The sequence below is a fragment of the Taudactylus pleione genome, unplaced genomic scaffold (genome assembly GCF_031769625.1).
Source record: "Taudactylus pleione unplaced genomic scaffold, aTauple2 ptg000154l, whole genome shotgun sequence".
NCBI classification, from domain to species: domain Eukaryota; kingdom Metazoa; phylum Chordata; class Amphibia; order Anura; family Myobatrachidae; genus Taudactylus; species Taudactylus pleione.
In genome coordinates, this window is record NW_028284556.1 from 9,523,400 (window position 1) to 9,543,001 (window position 19,602).

The following is a 19,602-nucleotide window of genomic DNA, read 5'->3' on the forward strand; positions in this document are numbered from 1 at the left end:
AAAAGGGGGACTACTGGGAGCACTATATAAAGTAGGGATGTGCAGGCTCGGATAGGTTCGAGTTTGCATCCCTAATATAAAGGGCACTACTGTGGGTTCTGCATAGTGGGGGCTACTACTGGGGGCACTACATAAGGGAGACTACTACTGGGGGCACTGCAAAGGGGGGACCACTACTGTGGGGAGGGGGGTCTTTAATAAATCATGCTGGCTGTATTTATTTGCCTGATGCATTCAGGTTTTTTAATGATAGAGGTGTGGTGTGTGTCAGTCAGTGTGTGTGTACCCTGTTATAGGCTGAGTGGTATAATTTACTGTAGTGGTCTTAAATCCTGTGTAAGCTGTATCTATCTATCTATCTATTTATCTATCTATCTATCTATCTATCTGTCGATCTATTTATTTGTGGGTAGATATTTTTTCATTGGTTCGGTAACCAAGTATTTGGAAACCCCCCTTTCAAAATCTTGCATTTGCCACTTTATTGCATCGCTTTGGCCCAGTCAGTTTGTCCACTTATATAATCTTATTCACATAATAGATTGTTAGGCTATCATACATACACCCTGATCAAATTGGGTTTATATGGGGCAGAAACTCAGTTACAAACATTAGAAAGGTTCTGTCAATCTTACAGTCCTTGTGGGACGATGGAGCGGGTGATCTCAGGTTTCTGTTGTCTTTAGATGCAGAAAAAGCGTTTGATCTGGTGACCTGGGATCACCTGTTCGAATCTTTACGCCGTTTTGGCGTACCCGCCTTCTTCACTGAAACTATAATGTCCTTATATACTTCCCACCTTACCCAGATCCTCACCAACAGATATTTATCACCTCCTTTTTATATACAGAGAGGGACAAGACAGGGCTGCCCGCTCTCTCCGCTCCTGTTTGCAATTGCGCTTGAGCCGCTAGCAATAGCAATAAGACAAAAAATGGAGATAAAGGGTATTCATATCAGAGACCAAGAATGTAAACTGTCTTTATTTGCAGACGATATGATGCTCTTCATATATGACCCTCTATGCTCAATTCCCACTCTTTTTTACATAATTGACATATTTGGTTCTTTCGCAGGTTATCGTATCAACGTGAATAAATCTGAATTGCTTCCCATTAATGCACCTACCTTCCTAACCTCATATAGCTTCTCTTTTTACAATTGCTACACATTATCTTAGATACCTAGGAATATTCATACCGGCACAACTATCTTCTCTCTATGCTATCAACTTCACACCGTTGCTAAATAAATTAAATTCCCAACTCCAAAATTGGAAAGACCTTAAACTTTCTCTCCTCGGAAGAGTGACAATGGTGAAGAGTGTGGTATTCCCAAAGCTAGCATACCTTTTACAAACTTTACCCATTACATTAACAAAAACAGATATATTGAAGTATACGCAAATTTTTTTTACATTTATTTGGAAGTACCAGAAGCCTAGGATGACTCAATCTCGAGCCTATCTACCAAAAATCAAAGGTTTGGGTGTTCCAAACATTTCTGCCTTTGCGAAAGCTGCTTTATTTCGATACATAACAGACTGGCTGCTGCATACCGACTACTATACTAACTCCGCTCTGGAGGAAGCTTTATTTTACCCCTGTGCCCCAGCAGCTTTGCTATACTCCCCAAAAACAAACATTCCTATGTCATTTCGTTCTAATGTTTTGTTTTGGGACACTTACACTACATGGCTGAGGGTCAACATACATTTAAAGAAAAATCCCTCTTCATCCCCACATATCCCCTTATGAGGCAATCCAAGCTTCATCCCTTCTCTCGACAATCCCCTTTTAAAATAATGGAGTAAAAAAGGCATCATGTCCATTAGGTACATATTCGACCCAGGTGGCTTTATACTTTCTTTTACGCAATTACAAGTTAAATTTGGTAACCCACGCTCACAATTTTTTAGGTTTTTACAAATGCGCCATTTTATTCAATCACCAAATAATCCCCTATGGGTTTCAGATAACACAGATATCATGTCCCGTATTTTATCTATGTGTCGCTCAACCAAATTCAGAATAGCTCACCTCTATAAACATCTGATAGAAGTATCTTTACATGCTTGGTCAACAATTGCTGAAGCATGGCATACAGAAATTCCTGAGCTATGTGATTTTGAGTCAATTATCGTGAACTTGGACTGTGTCTTACCTTGCCTCAAATCGGCACGATTACAAGAAATCCATTTAAGAATTTTAAATCGCACATACATATCCCCTGCTCAGAGGAGACATTTTGTACCATTGGAGGAGGGAAACTGTGTAAAATGTAATTGTTCTAATGCCTCCCTTTCATACAACTTCTGGTATTGCAGAAAAATCCATAGATTTTGGAATAAAATTTTATATTATTTAAATTTCACATTACACCTTAAATTGTACAAAAATGTGTCAGCTTTCATTTTCGCTGATTTCTCAATATGGGAATCAGAATCCTCTTAAGATTTACACATATGGAAACCGTCCCTGAGGGTCATGGTTACAGTGGCCAAACAACTCATTCTTAAATATTGCATTCTAAAGTCAGCGCCCACCTTAAATGAATGCAAAACTGCACTATTGGAGGTTATTTATGGTGAGAGACGTATGGCTATCCTTACTATCGAAAAAGGAGTCAAAATTTTTTTTAAAAAATGGGAACCTTACATACTGTTTACCAACCCAAACCTAGAACAATATATGGAAAGTTTTTGAACATACGGAATGGTTTATGCTAAGACACATTAACTAAAATAACTTCTGTCACCATTATACATGTGCTTCTCCTCATAAAAACCTTCTGACAACGTATTTCTCCCCTTCTGCCTTCGTTTCTCTTTATCTTTGATTTCACTCACTCTACTCTATTCTACATATTTACGTGACAACACAAATTATATTGATATGTTGATGATAATATGTTAAAATACCAGTTATTGTTTATACTAATTATATAGACCGTATAGTCTGAATGACTTTGCTTATATGTTATATTAGATCTTTTTTCTTTCTTTTTTTTATTTTCTCTCCTTTTTCTTTATATGATGTATTATACTAATTTTGCTGCAGTATATGCAAATTTTGTCCATCTAGTATGTTAAACTTTACTCGGGTACTCTTTTCTGTACTCTGAAATGATTTCAATTCAATTTATACTTGTTCTAGTTTCAAAAAATTAGAAAATTAATAACAGTAATGTTGTATATTGTTTGTTTCAAGAAACAGACCAGTTGTACATTTGATAACTTTATTATACTGAGTTTTTGGATTGTACAATGTATAACTGCCTTTGCTGTTCAATAAAAAGATTTACAAAAAAAAAAAAATAGATTGCTAGGCTGGTCCACTTAGGTTGAATGAAAATTAAATTTAGGGCCTAAAATATTCAAGGGGGGGGACATTAACTAATTTGGACTTAGGGTCATGAAGTGATCTTTGGAATGTGTGAACTGATCTGGGAGAGGGAAGTACAGTAATTGATTTAGGACGGGTATGAATTGATATTGTGCAGGGGTCTCTTAACTTGTGGTGGCAGGGGCCTATTGGTGTGATCAAGGGATAGCTGATAGTAGGATGGGCTGGTCCACAAGTAAGGAAAACCCCTAACACTGAGGGAGTCCCTAATTAGTTTTAATTTAGTGTACTTTGGTTGTGTCACCTAATTACACCTCTATACCAGTTACGATGTCTGTCTGTTCCCTGTTATCTGGGTGAGTATGAGTGAGATCATAGCATATTGGCAGCGCTGTATCTGGACAGCAGTGCACCCTGTGCAGCACTGCCACCCTTCTCGTTCCTTCTCCGCCCCCCACCTCCCCCTAAGCACTTACCTTTCCTTCCAGGGGGTGGAGGGCAGGCAGGATCCTACACCAACATTTTTCGTGCGCCGCGCCCCACTGCCGGAGATCTCTTCCTGCAGACCTTTGATGTTAGGAAGTGTGTGGCCGCTGGAGGATTCCGCCCTTTGCGGAGGCACCACCCGCACCACCCTCCCTATGGCCCTGCATATTGGGGGAGGTATTATAGCGGCACTTAACTTGCCTCTTTACCGAGACGAAGCAGGAAGCATTAGCGATGAGATGCTTGAACATCTTAATGATCAGAGCTGAGGAGTGTGAACTCCCCTCCCGGCGATCCCTGCCTGAATACATGGTGCATCAGTCTAGTACTAATGTGCTGTTTCAGTTCTGGCCGGCTCCACTGAGCATGCGCCGGATCTTGCAAGTATCGCAAGATCCCGCATGCAGCCCTGGAGCCGGCAGCCACCGCAGCAGGGTAAGCACTGTCCCTGCTGTGTGGATAGGGCATTGCCAGGCTGTAGCTGTCAATAGCGACAGATGCAGCGGGCATGATGGTCAGGCGAACTGAACGTTCATACATTGCCCAGGCAAGATAGCAGCGCCGGTAATGACAGGGGCGTATAGCACCCCTGTCATTTACCGCCAAACTCCTCCGGTAATACATTGGGGAGAAGCAGTATCAGCACACATAACATGCGCTGATGCCGTTTCGACACTATTTACTTCTCCCCCATTGTTTCCTGTGTCAGCTTGCTGCTACTGATGGCAGCTTCTGTCCTCTGACCCAGATTGTCCTGTGGGACCCAGCCCATCAGACAGTCTTCTGCAGACAGGTACTTATTTACATGGTGATATTGGATAATTGTTAGTCATATATGTATGAATGTCCAGAGACATGGGTATGCCCCCTCCAAGACTTGCCACCATGTCCTTTTTGGTGGCACACACTGGAACTTGGTTGAACTTTTCCCCCCATACTTAAACCATCCAGCATCTGGGAAGCTTTTCTTTACTGTAAATGACTGAGCTGTGGAACTCCTTACCACATGACGGAGTCAGGGGCGTATCTATAATGGGTGCAGGGAGTGCGGGGAACACGGGCCCCTGGGTCCAGGGGGCCCCCGCAAAGCACACCCTGCACCCATAATATTACTTACCTCTCCAAAGTCCCACGTTGTTGTGGTGGTCCAGCGCTGTAAAACGACAGCCGGCCGCCGGGCGGAGAGGAGGGGGCCCATGTTGGAGACTGCACACGGGCCCCCTCCTCTCTAGAAATGTCCCTGCTTTGGGTGAAAACAGAATTTAAACATGCATTGAAATCTTTTTTGCAATAAATCCTATATGCAGCTATAATTAGTACAGTACATCCGGAATAACTTTGGACAGTCTGTTGATAACAGAAACTGTCTGATGCATTGATGTATCTATAATGGGTGCAGGGTGTGTGGTGCACACAGGCCCCTGGGTCCAGGGGGCCCACAATGCACACCCTGTATCAATGTATAATACTTATTTCTCCAAAATCCCATGTTGGTGTGCAGCAGAAAACACTGGAACAATGGTGGTGTGCAGGGGCGTATCTACCCATTGGCCAGGATGGCACTCGCCAGGGGCGCCGACCAAAGGGGGGGCACTGCCCGGCAGTGCCACCAGTAGCCAAGGGGTGGACAAGTCCCTCGGCCCCACAAGTGCAGGGCAGACCGCTCTCACAGCTTACAAACAGACAGCTGCCAGCGGCGGCTGTGTGTTTGTAATAGCAGCCAGCCAATGAGAGTCATACAGACTCTCCGCAGAGGGAGCCGGCTGGAGCTCACCAATGAGCTCCGTGTTCCGGCTCCCCCCGCAGCATGTGACGGGAGAGACGTCATACGTCATGACGTCTCTCCTATGCAGGAGAAGAGCAGGCCAGGACTCGGACAGCGGCGGTCGCGTCAGGAGCGGGTACCAGGTAAGTTGAATTTTTTTTTGTTCTTTGTGTGTGTGTGTGTGTGTAAGCCTGGCACTACAGGGGGGGTACTGAAATAGGGGGTGTCCGCTACTGGGGCACTTTATGTGGGGGTGCCCGCTACTGTATTGGGGTGGCCACTACTGGGGGCAATTTATGGGGAGTGGCCACTACTGGGGGCAATTTATGGGGGGTGGCCACTACTGGGAGCACTGTATAGGGGGTCTACAACTGAGGGCACTGTATAGGGGAATACTACTGGGGGCTACTACTGGGGGCACTGTTTAAGGGGGCTACCACTGGGGGCAATGTATAGGGGGGACTACTACTGGGGGCACTGTATAGGGGGGACTACTACTGGGTACTATTACTGGGGGCACTGTATAGGGGGGACTACTACTGGGTACTATTACTGGGGGCACTGTATAGGGGGGACTACTACTGGGTACTATTACTGGGGGCACTGTATAGGGGAATACTACTGGGGTCTACTACTGTTGGCACTGTATAGGGGGGGCTACTACAGGGGGCAATGCAGCATAGGGGGGATTACTACTGGGGGCACTGTATAGGGGGGCTACTACTGGGGGCAATGCAGCATAGGGGGGATTACTACTGGGGGCATTGCATAGGGGGGGTAGGGCGGCGCCAGTACATTACATTGCCAGGGGCGCTTGGATCCCTAGATACACCCCTGGTGGTGTGACAGCCATTTTCCTTGAGATTTGTACAGTAGAGAAGTAATCAGGAACATGCTGTGGGCGCCATGTTCCCGGAAACCTTTGCATGTGCAGTAGACTCTGGCACAATACTGGGCTGCAGGGAGGAGAAGGCCCACATGGAGTCTGTACATGGGCCAGCTCATCTCTTAAACCTCCCAAGTTTCTGATATCTGGGGGAAACCTAATCTCAGATGTTAAATGTTTGGGATTGTACATTTTAATTTACTAATGTAGTCCCTATTATCTGCTCCTGATATTAGTGGGATAGCTGCATCAACAGCTACTTAAGAGAAATCCCAGCAGCCCTTGCTCCCCGCTGATGGGATGAGAGTGTACTGTACACTGATATGCTGCTCTCAAAGGAGCAGTCATGTGGAGAGAAGACACCTGGGCAACCAGCACAGATACAGAGGTGAGACAGACAACACACCAGACCAGTAAACATCAGAAAGGTATGAGGACCCTTTAGCCAACTTGGTCATTTCAGTGTAAAGATGACAGGTCAGGTGACCACTGTATAAATCTCTCTACTTTACACAGGGGTTTAATCTACAACTCCCAGAATCAGGTCAGGTGTGGAGTAAGATAGGGGAGGGTCTATGTGCAGCCTCCATGTGCCCCCTTCTCTCATTGGCTTATTTCTGCTGTAAACACTTATCAGAGTTTACTGCAAATGCAAAACTCATTAGTAAAATGACCCAGGAACCATTTTCCCAGTGATTTATATAGTGCGCATGCACGAATCTCCATATAAATGGTGCCTGCGCCAAGCTCATACATGCCGACAATCAGTTTCCACCTTCCGGGAGGGAGCTGAATGTCTGTGCACAGTGGGGGGCGTGGCCGGGTATTGACGTGGTTTTAGGGGCGGAGAAACATGATCGTGTCATCGTGGCTCCACCCCCTCTTCATAATACCGAAAATATTGGCATTGTGAAGCAGGGGGTGGAGCCATGATGACGCGATTCAGCGCAAATCGCGTCATCGGGCCCCCAGCTGCAGGTTTTTTTTGTAATAGTTGGGGGGGGTCAGGCGGCAGCCGGGAGTCTTGCCTGCCTTTCGGGGGTCGGGAGCGGCAGTCGATATTTGTGAGGCTCCCGACCAAATCGGGAGGGTAGGCAAGCCTGGCCAAGCTTCCGGTGATATCTGCAGCATGTATCTCTGGAAAAATCTCATGTATCCAGTGGTACCTGCTGTGCTGATGTAGAGGTGTATATTTTGAATTAGTGTAAGGTATGCAGTGTGGCCCCCACTGGACCCAGGGGCCCGTGTGCACCACACACCCTGCACCCATTATAAATACGCCCCTGCGTCCATGCCCAGAATACATAACAGTTTCCGATATCCAAATATTCCAAAATACGGAATATTCTGCAATACAAAATATTTTTAGCATGACTGAGATAGTGACACCTTTGCTTTTTGATGGTGCAATGTACACAAACTTTGTTTAAAGCACAACATCATTAAAAATATTGTATAAAATAAAATCACCTTCAGGCTGTGTGTATAAGGTGTATATGAACATAAATGAATTTCAGGTATGTACGCAAACTTTGTTTGAGCCAGAAGATGATTGAAAATATGGTATAATATTACCTTCAGGCTGTGTGTATAAGGTGTATATGAAACATAAATGCATTCTGTGTTTACATTTGGGTCCCTTTCCCAAGATATCTCATTATGGTATGCAAATATTCCAAAATACGGATTATCCAAAATACCCCTGGTCTCAAGCATTTTGGATATGGGAGACTCAACCTGTACTAAATTCATTTAAAAACCCTACTCTCTGTAATATGATAGCTATGTGCAATGCAGTGACCTCTAGTGGTTACACAGAGTAGTTTATTTTTTAATTGTCCCTAATTTGTAGGGATTATTTTAGATTTTAAATTGATGTCCTTTGAATTTTTTAACCCTGGAAATGTCACTATTTCTAAGAACTCACCATCTGCACATTAAGTTAATGCTATTTTCATTATTCCATTACGTATTATTATTACTATTATTATTATTATTATTATTATTTTTGGCTTTCAAACTTAATGTGCCTAAGTAGTAGTTCTTTTAAAACAATAACATGTGGGGCAGATTTAAAATGTGCAGAGAGATTTAGGAGGGGTATGTCCAAAATAAAATCTAAATTGCAGTGTAAAAATATAGCTGCCCAGTATTTGTGGGCTACATGCAAAAGCAGCCAGTATTTGGTATGCAATCGGGAAGCCGGCGGACGTAAGCCCGACAGCTGGCTTCCCGACTGCTTTATCCTGGCGAGGGTTAAATGACAGGCATCTAATTCGGAAGGAGGGAGCTGAATGTTGGCAACTATGACTCTATTGCCAAATCTGAATCATGCCAAAGATGCACCTATATGATCTACCTGACCTGTTAACTATAAACCTATCTTATGTATAATGTCATTGGTCTGTTTGTTAGTCTATCCAGTTATGCATTTGGACACCCTTGCACCGATTGGGATGATACTTGCCGGGGGAGCCATGCAGCCGACAGCCGGAGTGAGTTGCAACAGCTCTGCAGGCTGTCAGCGCAGCTATCCCAGCAGGGTGCAGGAAAAGAGGCAGGGCGAATTATAACTTTTAAAAAAGGGCCAGGGCGCTGTGCCCCGGAAAAAGAAGCCTAGCGAGAACACTACGCTGGGCAGAACTTTGACCCGGTGAGCCTGTTCTGGGCCTTCCACTGGATGGATTTGGATGAAAACTTCAGAGAGTGGTAACATTAGATCCCAGAAGACATACTAGGTCAGGTCTGGCCAACCTGTCGCTCTCCAGCTGTTGTGAAACTACAAGTCCCAGCATGCCCAGTGTCTGGATATTAGTGAAAGCTAAAACTGTGGCACGGCATGTTGGGATGTGTAGATTCACATCAGCTGGAGAGCTACAGGTTGACCAGGCCCGTACTAGGGGGTTGAGGACCTCCTGTTGGCGTACGCTGGGCAGAACTTTCACCCAGGGAGCCTGTTCTGAACCTTCCACTGAATGGATTTAGATGAAAAGTTTAATGAACTGTAAAAACTGACAGAAATAACCATAATTCAATTACCTTAAATTACTGACAGAAATGGAGGTAGGAAGACAAGAAATATTGTGCACCCAAGAGCCTTGGAATAGCAACATTGATAACAGAAGGAAATCTTGAAACCCATCTCGCAATGTAAAAGTGATTATAAAACTGAACAGAAGGGAAAGCTGGGGATTAGGGTTACTGGCGACACCATAAAAACCAAAACAACACTGCTCAGCCACCTCATGGGTGTGCTGGAATGGCTGCTAAGCTGCTGCTAATTATTTTTAAAATGTTGACAGTTACACCCATCTCATTGCTAACTTAATAACGTGAAGATTTAAACCCGGGCAACACCGGGTACTTCTGCTAGTATTACACATATTATCTATATTACAGCATAACTGCTAATATGGTTGTGCTATACATTACTGGAATATTATGTGTCCACACACCAAGCACAACTATATATTTCTAACAAACATACAGGTTGAGTCTCCCATATCCAAATATTCCAAAATACTGAATATTCCAAAATACGGAATAATTTTGGCATGACTGAGATAATAAAACCTTTGATTTTTGATGTTTCAATGTACACAAACTTTGTCTAAGGCACAAATTATTAAAAATATGGTATAAAATTACTTTCAGTCTGTGTGTATAGGGAGTAAATGAAACATAAATGTATTTCATGTATGTACACAAACTTTGCTTGAGCCACATAGTTACTGAACATATTGTATAAAATGAGCTGCAGGCTGTGTGCATAAGGTGTATATAACACATAAATGCATTCTGTGTGTATATTGGATCCCATTCCCAAGATATTTCATTATGATATGCAATTATTCCAAAATACGGAATATTCCGTTATCCAAAATACCCCTGGTCCCAAGCATTTTGGATATGGGAGACTCAACCTGTATAATACTAGAGATGTGCGCCGATCCCCGTGTTTTGGTTTTGGATCTGAATCTCCCTGGTTTTGGATCTGGAATGGTTTTGCCAAAACCTCACCTCCGTGTTTTGTTTTCGTGTTTTGGTTTTTGATCAGGATTTTTTTCTTAAAAAATAAAAAAACTGCTAAAATCACATAAAATTTGCCTTATTTTGTTCCTACAGTATTAATAACCTCAATAACATTTATTTCCACTTGTTTTCAGTACATTTTGGTGACCTCACAGCTCACAATATTGTTTTTTTTATCTACTTAAAGGGCCAAAAGGTTGCATCCAGCTTGCTGGCTCAAAACTGATTGATATAATTATTAATAGAGTTGAGGACTGTGCAAAGATGATGGTTGGGATACCCTTGAGGATTGAAGGCATGGGCCTTCATAGAGGACAAGGAAGTTGACGGCCTTGCATTATCAAGATGACTGCTGGCGGCAGCTACAACATGTGGTTCTTGGCCTTGCTCTCCTGTCATGTGACAACCCTCCGTATTTTCTGCGGTCTTGAAGCAGTGTCACAAGCACCAATAGTGTAGCCAAGGTGCGGTTACAAAATTCACACACGTGCAGTCGTGCGCACACAGAAAAAAAATATACAAAAGACACTATTTTTTTTTTATTTCGGGTCCAGAACTTGGGCCCAGAGCACAGATTGGTGATGACTGGAGTCGGGCAGCACTAAGTTGCTTTGCTGTATCTTGTGTGGCTACGGTCCAGAACTTGGGCCCAGAGCACAGATTGATGATGACTGGAGTCGGGCAGCACTAAGTTGCTTTGCTGTATCTTGTGTGGCTACGGTCCAGAACTTGGGCCCAGAGCACAGATGGATGACAACTGGAGTCGGGCACCACTACATTGCTTTGCCGACTTGCTAGATCTTGTGTGATTTTTATTTTTTTTCAGCTCCAGAAAAACTTGGGCCCAGAGCACCGATTGATCACAACTGGAGTCGGGCAGCACTAGGTTGCAACTGGCGTTGCTGGCTGGATCTTGTGCGGTACTGCGGTTAAGCCTAACACACACACACACACAGAAAAATATAAAAGACATTTTGATTGATTTTTTTTTTTTACTATATATATATTTTTTTACTTTTAAGTCCAGAACTTGGGCCCAGATGGACACAGCACAAGACCAGATGCATCTGCTGTTCTGCACCAGCCCAGATGGACACAGCAGACATGAAAAACACCAGCCCAGAATGGATCAGCAGCACCAGCCCAGGACACAGCAGACAGCCCAGATGGATCAGCAGACAGCACAGTGACAGTGACAGCACCGTGACCAGACCAGAATGGATCAGCAGTCAACAGCCCAGGACACAGCAGATAGCACCAGCACCTCTCCCAGCCCTACACTACCCACCCTCCCTGTTCAGTCTCCACAGCCGGAGTGAAATGGCGTCCGTCGCGTGGTACCTTATATACTACATTGATCATAGAGACGAAAGCTCGCGAACCGCAAGATTTCCGACTCTATGGTTTTGCCTCGGTCTCGAGATCCGAGTCAGGCGGGAAACTCCGAGCTCATCTCTATATAATAGAGCATGTTTTTAGTGTCATGTTATAGAGGTAAATATGTAGTGTCTATGGGGAGATGCCAGCAATGAATGAAGCAAACATTTAAATAGGTGGCAGTATTTGTACCCTGTTATACCCCATATTCCTATTTTGAAAGCTTAAATATTTATACTACAACACACAATGCTACACACACTGACAAAAACTAACACAGCAATAAGCATCCAGCACCAGTTATACAATTATACCCCTGAAAGTGCCCTTTATATGCCATCAGAATCCTCCAATGCCCCTTATAAGCCATCAGCATTCTACAGATGCTCCTTAGGTGCCATGAGACCCCTCCAGGTGCCCATTATGTTGGTTCAGCCATAACACAGCTGCAGCTCCAGGCACCCAATAAAAACAGGCACATAGAATCCACTAGACAATTTTGACAGGGAAATTTTTTTTGTGTCACCACTGGTGGAAAGCCCAGCACATTCACCCCCAGCCAATTCAAAGCTTTGCCCACCTTGCTGGGTGTCCAAAGTCCCACCCACCCACCAGCAGCTGTCTGAATAAGGGTCTCTACTGTGTGGCATAATGTGAATAAGACACACTGCTGTGTGGCATAATGTGAATAAGTGGTACTACAGTGGCATAATGTGAAAAAGGGGTACTACTGTGTCATATTGTGAAGGGGCACTACTGTTTGGCATAATGAGAATAAGGGGCACTACTGTATTGCACCTGAGTCCACCACTTACTGATTGTCAACGGTTAATATTTCAACATTCACGATGTAGACAGCAGCAGGTCGATATTTTTTACTTCAACATGGTTAAAATGTTGACATCATTAATGTCAAAAACTGCAAAATGTTGACATTTGGAAAAGTCAACATTGTCATAATGTCTATATTGTCATGAGGCTTAGGGTTAGCATTAGGGTTATTTACTATAATAGTGGTGCTCCAAGGTGGTGCCAGCTGATATAGTGTTAAATTGAGAGGGTGCAGGACCTTGAGGTACACTTAAGGGGACTGGAGTTTGTCATAGTGGGGGTAAGAGCTTGGAGAGCAAGGGGGGTGGGCAATATGGAAGGCTTCACAAGCCCTCCGGGCACCGCATAGAGGGCCTGATTCAGCTTAGGATGGGGTTGCAAAGCTACATGCAGGCAGTTTTGCAATTCCGTCCTTGCTAATATGCAAATGCAGCAGGAGGTGTATGACAGCCCCTAATGCATTTGCAATCACAGAACTGCACCCATATCACAGGTTGGGATCACCATTGTGGCCATCGGATGGCGCAGAGAAAACAGGCCAGACACGCCTCATTTCCAGGAATGCCGGCCGATCCCGTCCCCTCACCAGAGGGGTAGCGTGGAATCATGGCACACGGAGAAAGTGCATGTCGTAGCATTCCCCCCCTCCTGCCTGTACTCAACTGCACCAGTGGGGTATGGCTAGCCTGTGGGGGAGTACTGAAATGAAGAGAAAAATAGCAATCAGTGGCAGTATCACGCTGGGTGTTGAGGTCCCATTGGGGGAATAGAATGCTTCAATGATGCACTCTCTGACATTAAGCAGCAGCTCATTTGGCCCTGCTTTATTTATGTATAACACCTAGGATCTGACTTTTATCTCATTTAAATCATTGTTATTAGTAAATAGAGCAGATTATATTATATATTCTGATCATTTTATTTCAAGTGACAGAATACATGTGCTAGAGTGAGATTCCACAGGGTGCTCAGTTTATTACTGCAATTACTGCCCCAAGCAGCTGTCACTGGAGTGGGAACACCTATGGGAAGCTCCCTTCTCAGCTATTCTCCTACTTCACAAATATACATTGCACCTACAGTATATTAATGTGAATACTAATAACCATGTCATGTTCTGTCTACCACCATTATTTCAAGTCTCCTAGTACAGTATTTTTAAAAAGACCTTTCAAATAACACTTTGTGGTGACGCTTAGGAACACCACCATTACTTTACATAGTAAAGCAGTCTTTTTTTTAAAACTCATACCTGCCAATAAGAAAAGGAGAGGAAAGGGATGGTGACAGAAGCCAATAAGAAAGGAGAGGGGAGGGACAAAGAGTAGATTAGAGAGGGGAGGTGACAGAATCCAAAAAGAAAGGAGTGGACAGGGGCAAAGAGCCGATCCCATGGTAGATAGAGGAGGGAATTAAAGAGGTGAGAAGTGACTGTAATCACTCTGACAGGAAAGGGAGGTGACAGAAGATGATCACAGAGGAGGGAGAGCAGGAGGGGAGGCAATCTGGGCAGCTTGAGGGAGTATGCAATGCAGAAATGGATCTCAGATGCGTAACTTATTTAGGATATATTGCAAACAAACCGAGATAAAACTAACAGGCGGCCGTCATACTGTGCAGCGCCCGCCAGTCATTATTCATTATTTAAATGGAACTGCCCTGCAGGCAGAAAGGATGAGGAGAAGGAGGGGCAGTGTCTTGTAAGGGGTGGGGCTACCAAGGGATGACGAGGAGGGGGCAGTGTCCCAGCAGGGTGTGGGGCTACCAAGCAGAGGGTACAGCCCTGACTCCTGCAATGTAACATGGGAGATAGGAGGGATGGAGGAGCTGCCACGTTCCACTCTCAGTGACTCTCAGCCTATAAGGTATGAGGGACATTATATTATATTGTATTGCCCCAGTATGTGTAACTATGTACATGTGTCTGTGTATATGTGTATATATGTCTCTCTGTAACTGTGTATATGTGTCTGGGTATATATGTGTATGTGTAACTATGTATATGTGTCTGTGTATATATGTCTCTGTGTAACTGTGTATATGTGTCTGTGTATATGTGTAACTGTGTATATGTGTTGTGTATATATGTCTCTATGTAACTGTATATGTGTCTGTGTATATATGTCTCTGTGTAACTGTATATATGTGTCTGTGTATATATCTTTCTGTGTATATATGTCTCTGCAACTGTGCATATGTATTGTGTCTGTGTATATACTGTATGTCTCTGTGTAACTGTGTATATGTGTCTCTGTGTATATGTGTCTGTGTATATATGTCTCTGAATAACTGTGTATATGTGTCTGTGTATATATGTCTGTGTTACTGTGTATATGTGTCTGTGTATATATCTTTCTGTGTACATATGTGTCTGTGTAACTGTGTATATGTGTAACTGTGTATATATGTCTCTGTGTAACTGTGTATATATGTCTCTGTGTAACTGTGTATATGTGTCTGTGTATATATGTTTCTGTGTAACTGTGTATATGTGTCTGTGTATATATGTCTGTATAACTGTGTATATGTGTCTGTGTATATATGTCTCTGTGTAACTGTGTATATATGTCTCTGTGTAACTGTGTATATGTGTCTGTGTATATGTGTCTCTATGTAACTGTGTATATGTGTCTGTGTATATATGTCTCTGTATAACTGTGTATATGTGTCTGTGTATATATGTCTCTGTGTAACTGTGTATATGTGTCTGTGTATATATGTCTGTGTAACTGTGTATATGTGTCTGTGTATATATGTTTCTGTGTAACTGTGTATATGTGTCTGTGTATACATGTTTCTGTGTAACTGTGTATATGTATATGTGTCTGTGTATATATGTCTCTGTGTAATTGTGTATATGTGTTGTGTCTGTGTAACTGTGTATATGTGTCTGTGTGGTATACAATCGGGAAGCCGGCTTCCCGACTGCTTTATCCTGCTGTGGGATAAATAACCGGCGTCTGCTGCGGGGGGGGGGAGGGTTAGGTTTAGGGCACCTGGGGGGATTTAGGGTTAGGCACCCCCTCGGGAGGGTTAGGCTAGGGGGAGGGAGGGTTTGGGTTAGGCACCCCCGGGGGGGACTTAGGGTTAGGTACCCCCCCGGGGGACTTAGGTTTAGGCAGTGGGGAAGGGGGGGTTAGGGCTAGGCACTTAGAGGGGGGATTAGGATTAGGCACAGAGGGGGAATTTAGTGTTAGGCACTCCTAAGGAGGGTTATGGTGCATACACACGGTCAGATTTTTCCTTCAGATCTGAACGATAACGATTTAAAAATCGCTCAGTCGTTCATATCTGAAGGAAAATCTGACATGCCTGAACGATGGACGATGAACGATGCGCGTTCCCGTTTGTCAGATAACGATATCTGACATGTGATGTGTTTGCAGTCAGACTTGGACGATTCCATTAATTTTAATGCAGTCAAAAATCGTTCAATCGTTCAAAACTTTGGTAAAATTGTTCATCTGACAAATCTGACCGTGTGTAAGCTCCATTAGGGTTAGGGGGGTTAGGTTAAATTGGTTGATACTTACCTTACCATGATCGGGTTTTCCAGCGCTGTTGGGCTTCTGCTGCCGGCTCTGCTGCTTTGTCTGGCTGCCGCTGCCGGGACTCGACCTCCCAGCCATGCGGCAGCCGGGATATTATACCGATTCCGTCTGTGTATATATGTCTCTGTGTAACTGTGTATATGTGTTGTGTCTGTGTAACTGTGTATATGTGTTGTGTCTGTGTAACTGTGTATATGTGTCTGTGTATATATGTTTCTGTGTATATATGTCTCTGTGTAACTGTGTATGTGTGTCTGTGTATATATGTTTCTGTGTGTATATGTCTCTGTATAACTGTGTATACGTGTTGTCTCTGTGTAACTGTGTATATGTGTCTGTGTATATATGTCTCTGTGAAACTGTATGGATTGTGGACCTCATTCAGAGCCGCTCGCAAAAAGCGAGCGCTCGCTCTGAATGAGAGCGGTCACTTTTCTTCTGAAAGGCGGCCACCTGGCCACTTGCTAAGCTGTGGGTTACCATCCACAGCTGTAGCGAGTGACCATCGCAACCATCGGGGCTTGCGACGAGACCCTTGCGGCAGGGTCTCGTCTACCGCAAGCCCCAGGAAGCTCCTTACTGACATCACTGGTGATGTCAGTAGGGCCGCTTACAAACGGCAAGCGTTCCTTCAGGAACGCCTCCGTTTGTCCGGCCACCTCCCCACCCCATCTACAAAACGGGGCAAGCTGATCAACATCGACAGCCGCCCCTTTTGTAGCGAGCCACGGAGCGCATTTGTCAGTCGCTTCGGGGCTTGTGCAGGCCCTCACCATCGACCTGCTTGCAAGCGTATAGCGCTTGCGAGCAGGTCTGAATGAGATCCTGTGTATGTGTAACTGTATAGCTTAAGGCTGGCCATCGACCATCGATGATTCATAATGTCGAATGTTTTTCCAATCGATGGGAGAGAACCAGATGGTTTCCCTCCATCGATAGAACAGCATAACCGAATATATATTTTTTTTACATGGTGCCGGGAAACGGAGCATAGCTCTGCCCCCAACACTCGCTAAGTCCCACCCTTAGGTTCTTAATGGCCCACAGGCCAGTCAGTAGAAGAACAGGGATGACCATCGGTTGGTAAAAACATTGATGGTCATCCATTGCATAGTTAGTGACCATCGATGGTAACCATCGATGCTAACACCACCGATGGCCATCCGTGGTATAGATGTGTCTGTATATATCTTTATGTGTAAATATAACTATATCATACCTCTCAACTTTTGAAGAAAGGGAAGAGGGAAATTGGGTGCGTGGCCTATCAACAAAGGGACATTGCCAGGGCCGGCCCGCCCGTTACACCGACTACACATGTGCATAGAGTCTCTCCCATAGTTCCGAGGAGCGTCGGATGGCAGCAGATGCAGGATCGTTAAGGTAAGCATTACTACTGGGGGAAAATTTACAGGGTTACTACTGGGGCATTATTACAGGGGCACTACTATTGGGGGCACTACTACTGGGGGCTAACTACTTGGTGCATTATTACAGGGGCATTACTACTTGGGGTACTCTTAGAAGGGGCACTTTTACAGGGGGCATTACTACTGGGGGGCAATTTTACAAGGGCACTACTACTGGGGTCACTTTTTCAGGGGGCATTACTACTGGGGGAAATTTTACAGGGGCTTTACTATTGTGGGCATTACTACTGGGGGCTAACTACTTGGGGCATTATTATTGGGGCATTACTACTGGGGGCACTTTTATAGGGGGAATTGCTACTGGGGGCACTATTACAGGGGCATTACTATTGGTGGCTTTCTAAAGGGGGCACTACTACTGGGGGCTTTCCTGCTGAGGGCACTAATGCAGGGAGCATTACTTTTGGGGGCACTATTACAGGGGCTCTACCACTGGGGGCACTACTGCAGAGGGCACAAATACAGGAGGCATTACTACTGGGGCCGCTACTAATGGGGGCATTGCAGAAGGGGCACCAATACTGGGGGCATTATGTGTAAGTGCCACTACTATTATAGGCATTGAACAAGGGTCACTACTACTGTGGGCATTGTATTAGGGTCACTACTACTGTGGGCATTGTATTAGGGGCACTACTACTGTGGGCATTGTGTTTAAGGGGCACTAATGTTGGTATTCTGTAAAAGGGGCACTACTGTGTCAGAGCATAAATAAGGGACACTGCAGTGTGGTGTAATGGGAATCAGGGGCACTATGTGCAGTGTAATGTGAATAAGATTGTGCTACTGTGTGATGTAGTTTGAATTGTGAATACTAATGTGTGACCACGCCCATTTCTTTTAAAACCTTTCCTTTAGCATGCCTCCCAACCATCCTTATTTTGGCGAAAAGTATCCCAGATGGGGGGGGAAATTGTGAATAGATGCCCTGCGCATGCATGCGGCATCTATTGACTGGAGAAAGGGACTAGGAGCATGCCTAGCAGCTCCAAGAGCACTGGGCATGTATCCAGCATGATTGGAATTACGGGGCTGCGCTCGTGATTATAGCTTTTCCCATGAGACCACACCCCTTTCTTTTGTCGGGTGCACACATCTTCAGCATGTGCAAATTCCGCCAGGGGGTGCCAAAATGTATCTTTGCTTACCAAAAATATTAGGCTCGGGCAGGCCCTGGACGTGGCCTGTGGGAAATACCAATGCACGCGAGCCACGCCCGTTTTTATCATACTGGGGGCTTGCCTAGTCAGTGGCGGAGATTTACTTTTGCAATAAACATGAAAGTTACCACTGGTAAGTGATAACACTGGGGGTCATTCAGACCCGCTCGCGAGCGCAGGACGCTCGCAAGCGGGTCGATGTTGCCACACTGTGCATGCGCACGACGGAGGGAGCTCCGTCGTGCGCATGCGCGAGACCCGGATAGCGACGGGCTCTCCGTCGCTCTGGGTCTCGCACCAAAGGGGGCGTGCTGTCGATGTTGATTGACAGCAGGCCTCCTTTGGTGGGCGTGCTGGGGGCGTGGCTGCCAGATGGAGGCGTTCCCATGGGAACGCCTACCGTCTGAAGCCGGCCCCACTGACATCACTAGTGATGTCAGTGGGAGTGATTTTGGCTCTGATAGAGCCAAAATCACTCCAGGGCTTGCGGCAGCGAGACCCTACTGCAGGGTCTCCGTTGCAAGCCCGATGGTCGCGATGGTCTTGACCATCGCGACCATCATCATGGACGCTCGCATAAGCTGTGGGTGGTAACCCACAGCTATGCGAGCATCCATAAGGCCGCTCCATTTTCATGTAGGAGGACCCTGATTCAGAGCGAGCGCTCTGGTCAGAGTGTCCGGCTCTGAATCAGGCCCACTGTCTGGTGAAGTCTTCCCAAAGCCCATTTTTCACTAGTT